Raw genomic sequence first — 14,713 nt, forward strand, 5'->3', positions numbered from 1 at the left:
CTCAGACTCAAAACTTCAGCTAGAAGCCACAGTTATTTTACTTTACAAAAGTACCCATGGAGGGGCTGAATCCAGCTCCTGCTGGTACTGCTAGCCCATCTCCCAAGGGCCACAGGTGAGTCATCTCTTTCCTAAGGACTGGTAGGAAAAGAGGTTGGGACTGATTCATTTCGAAGGGAGTTCATAAAAACGCAGGTTGTCTTCCAAGTTTTTCCAATACAACCCATCTGCTTGTATGCCCAGATAAATGAGATATCTTCTGCTATGCATTTCCAGCACAACAGAAAACCCAGACTTCGTACCTACCAGAGTAATGCAAATAAACAGAATTCATAAGAGTGTGTTTTAACATGATAGGATGACCAGAAAGATTAACAAAGCCAAATATCCCAACAAGATAAATTAGCATTTGTCTTCTGGTATAACTCACAGTAATTTTCCACAGGCAAGTCAATAAAATTTGCTCTAATCCTTTTTCTTTTTTAGGAGATGCTCTTTTCCACCTGCTTCCATTTTAATGTATCCTCAATATCAGTTATTTTTGCTTCAACTCTAAGAGGCAAATAACTAGGATGAACAATACCTCTTCCTTTTATAAGCCAAAATATGATATTGCTCGTGAAAGAAAATATAGAAAATTGCCATGGAAATAAAATCTCAGCAAGCATTTTCATTTGTCAGATTTGCTCAGCAAGAAGGTCCTCAGTAAAGAAAATACAATCCATAAAACCAGCATCAATTATCACAGACTGTAGGCACTAGGCTGCATTTGTTCTTAATTTTTGCATATCGGAAAATGATGATTACACATACTCTATCAATGGGGGAGCTGTGAATTCATAGAAATGGCAAGAATTCACATCTCTTGCTGGGCATTCTGGAAGTCTATGAAAATCTGCAAACTTGTAAACCCGTGAGCTGAAACACTAAGCTGGATTAATTCAGATCACTGACACAAGCAATGGAACAGATGACGTTTCAGGAAAGCATGAGGAAGAAGATACCTTGTTAACTGCATTCATTCTTGATAAAGACAAGTTCTTCATGACCTTTCATCCCCTAATGGGTTTGCACTTTGAAAAGTGCACTTATCTTTGTCCTGGTCTTGATCCTTTCTATGCAAACATTGTTACAGGTGCTGCTTTCAGGCTGTGTACATTTGTTCTCCTAAAATGAGTATATTAACCAGGACTAATAAGAAAGAAAATGCAGGTAAAATGCCTATTTTGAATCCTAGATTTCTCTCACTGGCTGCTTAAAGCCAAATTCCTGACCTCACATCTAGAGAACAAGGAAAATAGAACAAGGTAAGAATAAGAGTGGAAATTACAAGAATGAGGGTATTGATTACATAAATTAATGGAAATTGCTTAAATAATAAATAAAATAAAATAAAATAAAATAAAATAAAATAAAATAAAGCAGCCCTAAACAGAAAGCATTGCAAAAATAGTAAATACATAGATGGAGAACTACAAACATCTTAGGAAAACTCAAAAGCTCAGAAGATTTTGAGCATTCTTGCTTAAAATTAAGCTAAAAATATTAGGGGCTTTAGCTATAACCAACAGTCCTTTAAGAGTAGGCCTCCACCTTCCATGTCCACCCATTACCCCCTCCCCTCCCCCCCCTCCTTTCTTTATTGTCATCTTTGCAGTGCTGAGCTCAGCCTCCTTCTTAAAATACATACACATGTCTTCTGAAGTGTCATCAAGCAAATGCTGGAAGCCAGTCCACTCACTCTAAAATAGATTAAGAATATTTAAAATAGGCAGGTGGGACCATGAAAGGCAATTCAGAATTATTTCAAACATCCATTTGGAGGCACAAGGTACTGTTGAAATACTAAATCTCATAGGATGCATCATATGTTGAAATATTCCAATGCCAACATTTCCAAGAGAGGTTTACTAATGGACTAGAAATGAGCAGTATGCTCAGTGCTGTCCTCAGCTGTGGTAATCCACTACACACTGACCTTCAGATCCAATTAATTTGCAGTTAATGGAATTTTATGTTCAAAGGAATTCTGAGTATTACTTGAAATTCCCAAAGGATGCTGTTAGCCAACTATTTTGGAAGGACTGATAAGCAGCACATGCACGGAGGCTACTGGTGGTGCATAATTGAGTTTTATTTCTAACATATGCTGCTTGTATTTTGCACACAAATTGTATTTTAAGAGTCTCTTAAAAAGTTGTTGTATTTTTTTTCCTGTGGTACAAAGGCCTCTGTGACACCGCTTAATGTTAAATGGCCCCATGAGAGTGCATTCGCTTGACCCTCAAATCACCCTGAACATCTTAATTGCTCCACACCCAACTTCTCCTCTGAGTTTGCAGAGACAGTTGTGAGGTCAGCGTTCATTGCTATGCAGCAAGTAGGCTTCCTCAACACTTACTTGGTGTTATAGATGCAAATAGTTACAAAAATAGTTTTTGTTATAGTTACAAAACTTGGTGTTATAGTTGCAATACCTCCTCTAGCTGCATGGTTTTGGCCAGCTTCTCAGTATAGTCATCTAATTTTGTGGCAAGGATCTCAAGGTAAAGATGAAGTCTGCTTTTTCCTGGCTGTGGCTGTCAGCCTTCTTCTTGGGCTCCCTAAGGGGGTATATGATGTTACATGGGATAACTCAGGAAGATATCAGAGTCTGCATCAAACAATGTAACCTAGGGGTATAAGTCATAAGAACAAAATGAGAATTACAGTCATGGTGCCGCTGGGCATCGGGGCTGTGCCTGCGTGCACACCCAGCACACTTGGTCCTTAACTGCCTGGGAGGACGAGGACTTCCTAAGCCAGTCTCTGCATTGACGAAGCAACTTGAGATGAGACAAATTTGAGTTAAAGGACCAAACTGAGTTGATTGACTCTTAGCCAGTGTCACGGGGAAGCACTTGAATAAGTGTCCAAGGAGCTCTCCAGGAGGTGATTTTGGACTGTCCCAGGTATTTCCCGAGGCAGCTCCAGTTGTGCATAGACCAAGCAATGGGAAAAATGTGTATGCTACGTGACTTGATTAGTACCATGGGTGGAGAATCTGCAGTCTCAGCATCGACCCCAGGCAGCAGAATACTGCAGAATCAACCAAACTGTACCTAGGTGGGACTCTTTTAATTAGTAAAAGCTGTACCTGTAGAGCCAGGAGTGGACAGTTACACAGAACAGTCCTTTTTATGTAGCTAAAACTGGTGGGAAGTGTTTTGTATAAAGCTTAAAATAATAAATATTCATGGATCTTACGTGTATGTGAGTGGTCACAAAGTCCACAGGCCAGCCAAATAAGTGGAATTCACTAAAACATGTTAGAGTAGTCTAGTCTGATCCCATTGGTGATATCGTTGCAAGGGCCCTCACAGCCAACTCTGCTACGATCTAGACAATGATTGGCCATCCTCTTTGACAGACACAGCTTCCTACATAAGCATTACCTTATTCAAAGGATTCAGCAAAATGTTGTGGGTTTTTTTTTTTCGTTTGCCTGTTTTTTGACAAAGATTTGTGAATGTCTGTACAATATTGCAGAGTATCCACAGCAAAAACTGTGGTGCAGGGGCAGTTGCGGAGCTCCTGTTACACTATAGCTACTGGTTTCCATCTCCCTAGAGCCAAACTCTCTCATTCAGAAGCCCATGAGAGCAAATCCTCTCTTTAGAAAAGGAAGTAGCTATGGGGCTGCACTGCACAGAGTCATCTCCTGTACTCTGGTGCTCACACAGACCTCAACTAAGCCCATGTTCAGGAGACGTGAAGCTTCTATGACATGCTCAGTATTAACCATTCACACTTTTTTTTTCTTTTTTTTTTTTTTTAATGAAAGGGAAGAGGTGTTTTATCTTCTAGTGTAAGATTTACCCAAAGGAAAACTTTTACTGAATATGAAGCACTACAATTCTGTAGCTGCATATTTTAAACCTAGTTCTGAAGTATTCAAGTCATTATAAATCCACTGACTTCAGCAGAGCTGTGCAGAGTTATGCCAGCTATGAATCTAGCTGTTCTCTATTTAAGTACTTTCCAGGCATTAAAATTCTTTTAAAAGTAAGTCATCCAGATGATGTTTGCCCACATATAAATCAATTAAGACATGAAAGGTTGTATGCATGCATAGGGATAAGAAGGGAACAAGGAACATGGGGGAAGAGGAAGGGATATTTCCCTTTTTAATTTTCTAGGTGGTTTTTATTTTCTTTCTTTTTTTTTTTTTTTCTTCAGCATGTCCTGTCTTCAGCCCACTTTGTTCTGTATGCCCAGAGCTACCCATTTTCTAACACTCACACTGTCATTAAAGGTTCATCAGGATTTATAGTATACATACTTAAGGTTATGTTAATAGTATATTGCTTCAAGAAATGGGAGCTTTGCAACCTGAGGTACTTATATGATGAAAGCCTTTTGGTAGAAATACAATTATGAATCACCTCTGCATAGTCTTCCTAATGAAGTGACTGCTTTTTTGTGTGTGTATTTGTGTGTGTGTGTTTTGTTTTCTGAAACAGGCTATCAATTAAAAGTATTATCCTTTAAAATATATACTTATTTCTACATTCTTATACATCAGTCATGTGTGTCCTCCACGCAGGTCCTTAAATGTGAATCTTCTCTGGAATTTTGATTGCCAAGTGATTGCTGAATTGTACATTTTTTCTTCTTCTTTGGGCTAAACCTCAAAATAAGAAGCTGTTGTTGTTCTACAGCTAATGTCAGGATGAAGGTGGCACCATCAAAGGCTTAAATGTTTCTCGGTTGGAGAATGAACTGTGCTTTTAAACACACGGAACCATTACAATTTTTTCAGTCATCATCAAGATTCATTTCTTCAATGTGAAATAGTCTTAATGAGGAATATACCAGATCTGTGCTAAATGAACTAACACTTAACAGCATTAACTTTGGGTCCTTATTGACATGTTCAATTGCCTGTAGTGTCTGAGCTGATCACTCCCTTCACTGTAAAGACAAAGGGGCAGGTTTTAAGCCCCACCTGACATTGAAATGTCATTTTAAAAGTGGCTTAAAGGATTAATGTTTTTTTTTCAGCAGTGCAAATCATTTGATACTTACCAGTGATTGCACAGGTGAGGGAGCAAAGTGGCCAGGGTTAGCCAAGAGCCTGGATCACTGGTCCAAGAACATGTGGCTGCTCCATACCAGAGCTGTCTCTAGCACAGGCAGCCTGACCCATATGATAGGAAGATCATCTCTGATCTTGGTTTGTACAGTGTGCTTCAGGACTCTAGTCATATCTTCTAAGATTTGAAACTGCAGCAATACAGCAACAGGAGTCAAAATCACTCTGTCTCAAAAGATTAGAGAGTCCAACAAACCATATAAATCTCAGTTAAGATCTCTAGACACAGCAAAATCTTTGTGTTGGTCATCTTTCAAGAAGAGATATAATATTAATAATTCCTGCAAATCATCAGGACTTCAATATAATGAGCTATTTACCAGTAAAAAACAGTGGGTTTACTGATAAAATAAATAAATAAAAAATTAAAGGGCTATCTTAAAACTGTTACTATTATTAACCCCAAAACAATTGCAAATACTAAAATTTCACATCAAATCAGACTTTGAAAATGCACTGAAATGAAGAGAAATCTGATTGTAAGAATTAAGCAGCTGAACATTTGAGCTGAGTAGTGGCATCCAGGGTTTCATGAGAAGGCAATATTCCTTCAGCTAAGCAACTCCTTACTCTGACCCTAAATCAGGAAAACAGGATCCCAAAACTTAATTTATAACTAAACTCTTATGTTCCAAAGAGTGTTAAAGGCTGTGATCTACTGCAAGTTCACCCTTACTCTTCTGCCTCTTGGTTCTGGCAAGCCTGGAGGGAACATGGCTTTACAGCAGCTCTTGGCAGCTGAGGTCCACCTGGTTGAGATGGCGGCAAAATGGAAGGACTGTGCAGCCTAACAAAACAGGTGTGGTGAAGTCATCACGAAGTAAACAGATCAAAAAATAAGACAGCTTAACTGAAAGTAGATGGAAGAAGAAAATGTGAGAAGCAAACCATAAAACTGAACCAAGAATCCTCATCAAATACAGCCAATCATAATGACTTTAAATGGGAATAAATATTCTTTACATGTCATATAAATCTGCACTGGTTTATAGTTATTTTATTGACAACAAAAGAAAAAGTGAAATTTTCCATTATTCTTTGCTTTTTATTTTAATTGTCCATTATAAATTGGCAACTGAGAGCACAAATTTTTCTGATAATAATATTTTTTCATTAAATATTCTTCTGAGATTGTGTTTGGTGAGATATCATACGCAAACAGTACACGGATGACAAGAAAAACAACAATACTATCACTAGGGAAAAGTAACATTGCACTCAAGAAAAGCATTTAATTAGAAGTTAGAGAGTTCTTTGCTGAGTTTGCAACCCTAAAATTGCACCCACAGATTAGTGACTGAAAATTGAGAGAGCCTTTAAATATATTGCAAATTGAAATTCCCTTGCTTTCTCTACCTGGCACCTTAAAAATGAGTATAAGAACATAAGGAACATGAAAAAAGGTGAATGAGAAATTATGAAAGTATTTTTGTTTTAGAGACATTTACATCACAAATGAAGACTTTTGCTTTTTCTCGGTTGTACTTTTAACCTGATTCTGAATAACTTGAGACAAGCTAAAGGAGGGTTTGATAAAAGAGGAAAAATTCTCTGAGGTTTCAGATTTATCTTGCAGAGAACTTGCTGAACCAAAAAAACAGACGAATAAAATCACAGTCCTTAGCTACATGCCCTTTATATTGATTCAGCTCACAGGAATCTGCAGTTAACTCCTCCATTCCTCTGCAGTGTTGGCCCTGCCAAGCTCTTTTGTGACAGCTGGTTCTTTAAGCTTTTGTTTCAAGAATCTTGCAAATGTGTGAATAGATCAGTCTTGTTTTTACAAAATGGCCTTGCAAACCCTGATAGCTGCAGAGAAAAGCTTCAAAATGTGACCCAAGTGAATTCTAAAGTGTTCAGAATCTAATAACAAAAAAAGGAGCCTGGCATCTTTATTAGATTCCATCATTCTTCAATATTTGGGTTCAGCAACATCATAAGCATAAAAACAGCACTTACAGAGCTTATGTAAAATGAAGGGGGGTTGTTTAATGAAAAGGTAAGGAAGTTCAGCTCCCACCTTTTCCTCAACTTCCTTCATATCCTAGACCATGTCCCTTGCACGTGCTTTTAGTCAGGTACCTGATCCAATTCTGTCCACACGAGCCCAACACAGGGACAGCAGACTGTAACTTGAAATCACAGACTGCTTTACCCCAGCCCTCAATCCTAACATGTGAACAACCTTCCTGATGGTTATGACAGTTTCAAGACTCTTTCTCTGGTTTATGAATCACATATCAGGAACAATATTCATTGTCCATGCAGATTATCAAATGCAACCTTTGATTTCCTTGGACCTCTTCATAAAGACATAGTACTTCTTCTGCTAAGCATAACTTGGCGGTAAGAATGGCAAACTTCACATTTAAAATGCTGTCTCCTTTTCTCCACTATTCATGAACTCATATTTGGGAGCAAACCTCCTGGCCAATGGCTGGTTTTTATTGCACCCATAATATGTGCAATGGAGCCCAGAGGGTGGTGAGCACCTCTAAGTGTTTTTGTAAAGCAGCATATGATTAATACCAAGTAGAGAGCCATTCTGCCCCTCAGAAATAACATTAATTCTGTGTAACAAGTCTTGTTTATTTATTTATTTATTTATTTATTTATTATCTCTGCACCTAAAGGATATGGCTGGAAAATTTCTACAGCAACACATTGGGAGGCACTGTTCCCAGAAGATTTTCTGGTCAGGTTTCTGCACACCGAAGGTTTGAGAGGTTCACTCACCAAGAGGTGCAAGCAAAGTTGATTATGCTCCTCCAAACCAACAACTAACATTACTAGTTGTAAAATCATAATAATGCTACTTTAAATTCTGGAAGCATCTCTACCCGGAATAATACTTGCTGATCTCAAAGGAGTTCTCAGAGTCATAATTATTGCAATTGTCTGTAGGCGTCTGTCTCAGGAAGCAGGAGTGCCGCAGACTGTGCAGCACAATTTCTTTGTCAACAGCACCATCTACCTCTAATAACTGAACGGTGGAGCAGACTATGCTTTATTAGTGCTCCATTGTACCAGTTGTTTCATTCTCCATACCTACCAATAGCCATGTTACCAGAGGGTCTCTTCCATATGTAACCAAGGTTTGGAAACTTATAACCAAGGTTTTCAATTTGTTTACCTCATAAACCACTCTGAAATGGCCAGCACAGTATATTTATTTGAGTAATTACTGGGAAATTGGCAGCATTAATCAGCACTGCAAAAATCATGGCTTTGTTGCCATATGTGACTGGGTGGAAAGCAAGCACAAGCACTGTGTAGCAAAGACAAATCCTGATTATCTTTTTATTATTATTATTATTTGTTTCAGAGGACACAAATATGTAATTTGTTAATTTGTTGGGCTTTTTACAGACAATATCTGTTCCTCAAAAACCTCTTCCAACAACATGTAAGGAGCATTCCCACTGGCAAAATTACCAGGCTGATCTTTAGCATGGAGGTGCCACAAAACACTGTGCAGAGACTGCAGCGGCACAACCATAGTAACAAAAAATGCAGAAACATCTCTGAGTGGGGTTCATAGCCAGATTAAGGCTACCAGCAGCCTGGGGTTTACGTATTGGGTTTACGTGGCAAGGTTTTCATAGCAGGGGTGTGGTAGGGGGGTGGGGGGCTGGAGCAGAGCCCAGCAGCTGTACCATTGTCAGATCAGACCAGAGCGAGGTCCAGGCGACTCCAAAGGGACCTGCTGCTGGCCAGAGCTGAGCCAGTGAGCAATGCTGGTTGGGCCTCTGGAAGAGCAGAGTTAGGAAAGGGGTAAAACAAAATCTGCTGAGCAACAGCAGATGGGAGAGAGGAGTAAGAACCAGCCCTGCAGCCCCCAAGGTCAGTGCAGCAGGAGGTGCTCCAGGCAGGCAGCAGAAGTTCCCATGCGGCCTCTGGAAAGGCCCCTGGTGGAGCAGGCTGTCCCCCTGTAGCCCATGGGTCCCACATGGAGCAGATCTCCACGCTGCAGCCCGTGGAGGAGCTCCCAGTAGAGCAGGTGGATGTGGCCTGGAGGAGGCTGCGGCCCATGGAGAGCCCCCGCAGGAGCAGGCCCCGGGCCGGAGCTGCAGCCCGTGGAGAGGAGCCCACGCAGGAGCAGGGGGTCTGGGGGGAGCTGCTGCCCGTGGGGGACCTGTGCTGGAGCAGTTTGCTCCTGACGGATGGTCCCTGTGCTACGGATCCATGTGGGAGCAGTTCTTGAAGAGCTGCTGCCTGTGGGCAGCCCCTGCAGGATCTGTTCAGGAAGGACGGCATCCCGTGGGAGGGACCCCACGTGGAGCAGGAGCAGAGAGCGACCGTGAAGGAGCAGCGGAGATGAAGCATCAGGGACTGACCACAGCCCCCATTTCCCATTCCCCTGCACCACTCGGGGCTGGGGGGGGAGGGGGGGCGTAGAAGAAGGTGGATGGGGAGGAGGTGTTTTTAGTTTGCTTTTCTCACTGCTCTAGTCAACTAGTGATAGGCAATAAATTATACTAATCTCCCTACACCAAGTCTGTTTTGCCCATGACAATAATTGTTGAGTGATCTTCCTGTCTTTATCTCAGCCCTTGAGCTATTCTATTTTCTCCCCTTTTGCTTTGAAGAGGAGGAGCGAGAGAGTGGTTGTGGTAGAGCTCAGCTGCCCAGCTGGGTAAAACCACCATGGGTATTTGCCAGATTGCTTATCTGTGGTGCAGCCTGGGATCACCGTATGACCCATGCTGTTAGAAGAAATGCAGATGAGCTGTGCTATCCACTCAGCCACATCAAACACTTGGCATGGAATCCACGATAAACAATAATTTTGTGATATAATTAGCTGAAAAGTGGTACATCATACCCACTGGGAGTACAGAAAACAAATGTTGTAGGCATAGTGCATTCATAGTATCTCCAAACCAGCAACGGTCATATATTTAAATATGCATTGTACAAAATCCTTCTGGTATTTCGCACTTTTATATGCTCACAGAGCATTTTGCAGGGTTGGAATAATGAGAGTTATGTGATTTTGCCTTATTACCTTCTTTTCTGAATGCTGGAGATACTGGAGAATGCCACAGCTGCTTTGGTTTCCTCTGTCAGTTCAAGGATCGTCAGGTGAACATGGGAGATCATCATAAATAGACACAGAGGTTCCTGGTTCCCTACTGAAAACCACATCCTGAATCAATGGCAAGATCCCACAGCATCAGTGGACTTTGGCCCATGAAAATGGAAAGTTGAGAAAGGTAAAGAACAGTGTGAGTGAGTACCTTTAGCAGAGGCCTGAACCCTTACATGAAATTCAATGCAGTGTCAGTAAATAAGTAGATAAATTAATAAACAAAAGCTGAATTCATATCAGTCCTATTAGTCACCTATTTAAAATAGTTTACCACCTGGATTGCAAACATGGCTTGGTAACCTGATACAGTACATGATGCATGTCAGAAAATAAAAACCAATTGCTTGTCCTCTGTTTAGATTTTATACATTACTGCCCTTTCCAGCCTGCAGGAAGCATTGATGGAAAACAAGCATAATCAAAATCGCTTCATGTTGTCATTCATGTTCACATGCATGACAGGAACTCAAGTCCTGTCTAAGCTCTCGAAGTACCATAGAACCAGAAAGAGTAGTTTAAATCTCAAAAGCCAAATTAGTCTAAAATTAACATAGTCAACCTTCCATAAAGTAAAGAAAATACAAGTGAGACAGAAAACAATTGAAAGGTTTGTTAAAAAACTGCCCCCTGCAGGGTGAGTGAGACCTTCCTTTCAGCATCACCATCAGTGCTGTGATACTTGTTCCCACAAACCTAGGTTGCACCAAACCTGCACCATCCCTCAGAGCCCCTAGCGAGACTTTTATTCCTTCTTTTCTCAAGCCTGGCTATGCATCTGCTCCTGAGTATTTTCTAGAAAACATGGAGAATTAAGTACCTAAATATTATTATTCAAAAAAAAATTAAATATATATATACAAATCCTTAAGTGCTTGAAGCCATTTATGAAAAACAGACTTTGCAATGTAAATTATCACAAGCTTAAGGATTTAAACACAGTGAAATGCAATGTCTGAGCACCTTTAAAATACAGGACTTTGCTCTTTTACCAGGATTTTTACCAGGAAGGCTCAGCACCTTACAGGATTGGACTGCATTTGTCCAAAATCGGACAGTCCTCAAGGTTATCAGTACCCACACATCAAATGTCACACACATTTAGATTTTTTTTCTAGGTAATAGAACTTAATACGTATACTTTTTGTTTCCTCAGAGAATGTGGTCCACCCCTTTTCTTTATCTTGATTCTTCCATATTAATAATGAAAACTTAAGAAACTTGAAAATATATTTTATCTTTCTGTTCATTCAGTAATCTGAATTACTGAACTACCTGAATCTGAACTACTTAAAATGAGCAAGGAGGGCTTGTCTGTACAAGGGTGCTGAGGAGAACTTAAATTACATTCTTTTACCTTCAACTCCCAACTTGCATTTTCCTTTATCACCAGCGCAACCTTGTTTGAAACAATGTTCTTCCTCCCCCGATTTCAATGGCCTTGGACTTCAGGTTAATTGCCTGATTACCAGACCCAAACATCTCTGCAAGTGATGGGTGCAAACAATGGCCTTGATACTTTTTGATGGGAGAATTTGTTCAGAAGATATGTGGAGGAGTAGAAACCCTCTGCACACACTGTTGCCTCCTACATGGACAGGCCAGGGGTAAGACCAGCTCCTCCTGGGTGTTTTTTTCTGTAGAGCTGAAGCATGTTACATACTTCTCTTTCTGGTACCCACCCTGCCTTCAACCACAACCGGTTCCATACAGCTTCCTTGATGCACCCTGAAGAATTAATACATGGGAGGAAGCATCATTTCTCTTTGTATAAAAAAGTCCTGTTCTCTTGAAAAAACAAAAACAAACAAAAAATACTTTCACAACCTTAAGGACTGTACTGAGAGAAGCCACCTAAATATTACACAGCTGCTAAGATATACTGGAGAAAATTTAATGTGGCAATGTGTTTATTGTAATGACCTGCATATGGCATTCCCAATAAAACATAGGAGGAAAAGAAAGCTAACAAGCATGCAAAGACTGGGGAAGCAACTGTACTGCTTTGGGAGTTACTTGTTTAAATTCCCAGCCACCGAGATAAGCAGTTTGGAGGTTGAGAGAACAGCAATTATGGATTCAGCACCACCACATGCTAAGCAGTAGCAGGCAGAATGTGGTGGAGAAAGGAGATGCCTACTTTCCCCACTGGACCCTATGAAATACAGCTCTTTCTTTCCCTGCAAAAAGGTTTTATTGAAGCTGTCAATCTGCTTTAAAATACTGACAGGTGTTACACAAATCAGCAGCCTCCCTCTGTTTCTTACTTAACAAAATGCCAGAGTCTGGTCTAATAGCACCAACTAAAATATATGAAAAATAAAAAAATAAAAAAATAAATAAATAACACAACAGTATGAAAATGTCCTACGCTTTGGGAGAAAAAAAAAAGGGGGGGGGGGGGAAGCCTCACGTGCTCTTGTTATTAAGGCACTGGGAGATATATGGCAGCAATTTTAACATAATGGATATAAATACTGTGGATATTTTCATTTACAACACCCTATTTACATATATTACCCTGAGCTGGACATGCAGGAGAAATTGCCTTTCACCTCACTCTTGTAAGGTGTTTTACTTCAACAACTGTAACTAGTTAGTAAAATTATGATAACTATAGACAGATTCTAACATATCCCCTGAAAAATGGTGAAATCTTTTCACTGAGAGGAGGAGACGGACTGCAGAGTTTTTTCAGTTGAGGTTTGCGCTGTGAAAAAATGTCACCCAGCTATTCTGCTGTGTTGTTCTTACATTTCCATGCTGTTTTCACTGTTAAGTCTGGATATTTTTAGCACTGATAGATAAAGACTGATAAAAACAAACTCATGCAGTGCTGAGAGGACTGACACACAGTAGCTAAACCAGTGCCTGAGAGCTGCTTGGGGTTTGGCCAGCCGCTGTGCACTGGGACACTGACCAGTCTGTGCGCTGCATAAACATCTAGCATCATGGTATCGTGGGACTGAGGTGCATAACCTGACAGAAGTAAGCATATCCTTACTACAACCACATGATTTCGGTGGTATTATTCACATGCTTTGAAGTCAGCATATTCTTTGATGCCTTGTTGAACTAAAGCCTCAGGACATTGACACAAGTACCTCTGGTCTGTGAATGCAGTAAAGCAGTTAGATAGAGGACTCCTCTGCAGCACACAGCGCAAATGTTACTGGCTGGAATATTCCATCCACTCCCTCACCAAGCTCATACATCATGCTGCCTCAGGGGGAATGGAGGAAATCAGGGAGAACCAAGCAGAAGGAGAATGGAGGAAGTCAGGGAGAAATAAGCAGAGCATACACAAGCCAGAATGGCACAGACCATCGTAGCAGGCTCCTTCACCAGCAGCATTCACATGTACCCAGAGATACCAGAATGTTCAGCTACTGGGTTCAGCTTCACTTCTGGAAGCAGGTCCACGAGGTGGTGCAGCACCATCAGAAATCCACCATGCATAGGCAAGGCAGCACCTTCATCCCATCACAGTGAGCAGAGGGACCTCCTCCTTGGGACACAGCACTGTCCCAGACAGTAGCAAGAGGAGATGTCTACTGACTGAGGCTTTATCTGTCCTCCTGAATCACCTTTTTCTGCCAAAGAAATAGCATGGACTCAGACAATAACACTGTGCTCTTAAGTAAGTCCTCAAAAATCGGCAGTGTCCTTGTCTGAATACACTTAGGCTGAGACCAAGAGAAGCTTCCTATAGTGCACAAAGCTGTTTTCCCACATGGGTTTTAATTTTCCTATACAAACTTCTTTCATCAGAAAGTGTGTTTTAGTGCCCACTGTGGCTCATCTGCAATGCTTTAGGTAACAGTTTTTCACATCCTACTTTCCAGTTAAAGAATTTTTAGTAGTAGTTACAGTAGCTGTAGTAAATGAGTCTGTTTTCCAATTCCGAGAAACCGTTCTTACCTGTTTAAAGTCTTTTACTGAAAAACAGTGGTGGAAGGATTCTTTTGTGTGTTATCTCCTAAAACTAAAGAATATGAGGTTCCTGTTACAAAAGCAAATTGTTTTAAAAATATTAAAAATATTTTCTTAAATGAATGTGTGCCCACTCAAAATTCTAAAAGAGAGTGCTCTTACCATATGAATTTGAAGTGCAAAACTTTATCTCCCAAAGTCACGTGTATTTCTAACACATAGAAGGAAGACACCTGAGTCTATTTCAGAAAACACTATATTGTATCTTGAACAATATACCAGTGTGAGAGAGACATTAAAGAAAAATACACTCCCAGCTGCTGCTCTGATGAGGAACCTTGGGATGGGACTCATTTAAGTTATTTGGCATGGCAGAGGGGCGGGGACAGATAAAATTTTGGGCACAGCACCCTAAACCAGTCCCCTGAACATTTCAGGGTGAGCTGGGACCCTGGAGCTGTTGAGCTCTCTTCTTATTTGGGTTTCTTAGCATTGTATGGCAAGTCTATTGTCAAATCTTGATGCAGAAATCCTGAAAAAAAATAATCAAAAATTCA

General features: G+C 40.5%; 1 long non-coding RNA gene across 4 annotated transcripts in view; it reads right to left on the reverse strand.

Moving 5' to 3' along the window:
* Window positions 1-14,713, reverse strand: part of LOC121074154 — a 48,985-nt gene that overhangs the window by 20,954 nt on the left and 13,318 nt on the right. For 2 of the 4 annotated variants that reach the window (XR_005822174.1, XR_005822173.1), the window contains exon 2: window positions 14,145-14,202. The exons of 1 other annotated variant lie outside the window; for it this stretch is intronic. This is a non-coding gene — a long non-coding RNA (uncharacterized LOC121074154). Of the gene's footprint in view, window positions 1-10,142; window positions 10,270-14,144; window positions 14,203-14,713 lie in introns of all 4 variants that reach the window. One more of the 4 variants, XR_005822175.1, reaches the window with a different exon arrangement.

This window comes from Cygnus olor, chromosome 8 (genome assembly GCF_009769625.2).
Source record: "Cygnus olor isolate bCygOlo1 chromosome 8, bCygOlo1.pri.v2, whole genome shotgun sequence".
Classification (NCBI taxonomy): domain Eukaryota; kingdom Metazoa; phylum Chordata; class Aves; order Anseriformes; family Anatidae; genus Cygnus; species Cygnus olor.